This window comes from Protopterus annectens, chromosome 3.part1, assembly GCF_019279795.1.
Source record: "Protopterus annectens isolate FY-2018-M chromosome 3.part1, PAN1.0, whole genome shotgun sequence".
Lineage (NCBI taxonomy): Eukaryota > Metazoa > Chordata > Ceratodontiformes > Protopteridae > Protopterus > Protopterus annectens.
The window spans coordinates 1669592768-1669596013 of NC_056732.1; positions in this window are offsets into that span (position 1 = coordinate 1669592768).

Here is a 3246-nt window from a genome sequence, read left to right on the forward strand (position 1 = left end):
ACTCATTAGACCCATTATAGAGTACAACGCCCCTTTTTTATGTACCTCACAAGACATCTACAACAACTGGAAAGACCGCAGAAATACCTCACAAAGAGGATTACCGGCCTCAAACAGATACCCTACGCAGACCGTCTCAAACTCCAGCTTTACTCCGTCGCATATCACCTACTCAGAGGTGATCTCTGCCTAACAAACAAAGCTATGTCAAACTCAGAGCTGTTGGACATGCTCCACTTAAATAAATCCCAATCCCTCCGAGCTACATGCTCTAGGGACCTAAGCCTTGTCACCACAATAAACAGAACATGCCGGAGGGATAGATTCCTGTCCCAGAGACTTCCCATATTCTGGAATAAACTGCCTTATCTATATCAAACAAAACTCTTCATTAGCACTCTTCAAGAAAAATCTTGATGATTGGATGGGAAATAGGAAATTCACCCTGGGGATCACCTCTGTGGCTCTGCTGAACAGTGGCACAGGAAAATAATTTTCTTGGGTGGCAAAAGCCAGGGTACCTTTTTGGCTGTGCTTGTATAGGCCCCAGGGCCGATAGCCTAGTACCTACCTGTGAACCTCTTATAAATCTGTAGCTTAGTGCATTTTGTGTCGACTAGATTTTGTCTGCTGTTTGATACCGATTTTGATTTGTTTTGCATACAAGTTTTGTATGCTTTGTTTCATTTTTTGTATATATGAAACACTTGGCTCTGCTAATAGCTGAAAGGAGTGCATTGAACAGTCCTTTATCCATTTAACATGTACTTGTTATTGCTGAATGCTAATGTAAATTAAGGATAAAATAGAAGGATAGTGGTTAAAAATGTACAGTCAGCAAAATTAATACACACCAGTTAGAGGGGGAATAAATGGTGACCAAAGTACTTCTGCTCTATGTTCCATGTTTTTTTTTTTTAAACCACATCAAGATAAAGGCAGGACCCATTCATTAAGATTGTAATGGTACAATTTGGTAGCATTGGTGAATAAATGTATGTTACATGTTTGAGGAGAGGTGAAGGAAAGACTGTTGGGTAGGTTGAATTCAGTGGACCCATAATTAAAGTTAATTACATTTGTGGCCAGCACCCAGAAGTGTAATCTAAGTATCAAGCTGACCATAAAACAAGCAACAGTCAGACGTCACTGTACAGTCTTTGAAACACTTGACCAGAATAAATTTTTGCACTGCAAAGTATGCACTTCAAAATCCCACCAAAGACACATTTTTATGTGCTCATAAAATAACCATGTCTGCCTTTGTGTTTTCACAGCCCTCCCCCCTCGGGGGAAAAAAGAGAGAGTCACATTTTGAGTACCACTCTAATGTTAGACTGGTATGACAGTAATATAGCTCAGTACCTTTTCTCATCATACGGGCTGGCAACTTTGCACCGTAGAAATCCACTGCCAATCATTAGCGGACCGGAGTTCCACTGTGGCGACCCCTAACCGGGAAAAGCTGAAAGGCATTACTTTTTCTCATCATACATATACATGACATGCCTGGCACCTTTTGCAAACTAGATTAGAGTGACAGTGAAAGAACAGATGGACCTAGTTGTATATTTGAACTTGGTGTTTTCTGACACACAGATAGTCACACATCCACACACTTGTACTACAGCATACCTCCTCAATCTCCTAAAAGACAACCTTATGAATACACCGCTGATGTTTTTTTTAATTGTGAGGAAAGTGAAAGAACTAATGGCCACGATAATGTTTTTCAGTGTGGAACTTAAAATAGCCATGTCTGTGCCTAGCCTCAATCTGTTAACTAGGGTATTTCTACTCCACTTTCATGTGAAAATGTGCATGTAAATATAAATAATAAAAATACTCAGCTTTGGTAGCTGTCAGTTCTAGTATTTCTTTCAAGGATCATTAATGAGTTAGCTTCATTTCAACTGAACTGTGTTTATCAAGATCCCCTCAACTTGGTACTTACAATGCCTGTGTTTCTTCCTGGCCTTAATCTGTTAAGTAGGGAATTTGTAGTCTATTTTGTATTGAAAGGGTACTTTTCAGTATAAAATACTCAATATTTTTACCTGTCAGTTCTAGTATTCTTTCAGGGGTAATGAATGAGCTGTATTATACCTGAACGCTATTTATCCAAATGTCCTGGGCTCATCAGATAGACAGTTGACATCCCATTCTTAATGCTTATAATAGTGCATGCAAGTCAGTAGAGAGGCGGTGCTGCGTGACTGTCATTAAATCGTAAAAGTTTAAGTTATTTTTTTTTTCAGTTAATAGCTTATAGTTTAATGACTATCATGCACCCCTCCAAGTAGTACAGTAGTATAATATGCTTATGTATAATAAACAGGTACTTAATTACCGCTAACAGATCCGTAAGGGTAGCACGCTCCCCTTATGCTGCACTGCATACGTTAATTGAAGCTTAAGCACTCTTTAGTAGTTTTTACTTTAACAACTGTGGTGTAGAAGGCTACTATAACTAAACACAAGACACATTATCCATGATTCCCAGTACAGTAGCAGCAGCCATTGCCCAACTCCATGTCTGTGTATAACTAAATAAGGAAAAGTTCAGCAGTGATGACCATTAAATGTTAAAAGTAATGCTTTTTCACCGTTTTTGATCGTTGCTCCTGAAACTAAAACCTAAGCTCCATTTTTGTTTGTCATATAAGAGCATTGAGGCTTCACATAAAATGTTGTTACAAAGTCCAGTATTGAGTAACAAACTGTAACATATGCATGGTATCCAAAAAGAAGATTGTAGTAACTTTTAGGAATTCCAAAGTACATTATAATAACGGAATCTCATTCTTATACAAATGTAAGCCAAAGCAGTTTGTAACAACTTGCGACATGGACATTCACCTGAAGGAAAAGAAAACCAATGACAGCATTAGTTTTTAAAGGGGCCGCTGATGTTTTTGTTTTTAAAGAAGCAATGATTTTGAGCATGAAGTACATTTCTAGTACAGAGTAGCTGTGAACTGTAGTATTTTCAAGCTGTTGCTTGCACTTAATCACTTCACTTTTGACAGACTTCACAGTACTTGTCTTACAGTGACTAATAAGTTTTAAATGGTAAACCAATAAACTTGAGCATTATGTTATTAAAAGTAGATCACTACACTGGGAAAAATCATTGCTGCATAACCGGATTGTGGGTAAGTGGAGTTCAACTGGGTTTATAGGCTTTTTAGTCCTTGACATCTCTCTCTTTTTTCAAATGTACTTTATTCATAAAAAATGGCAAGG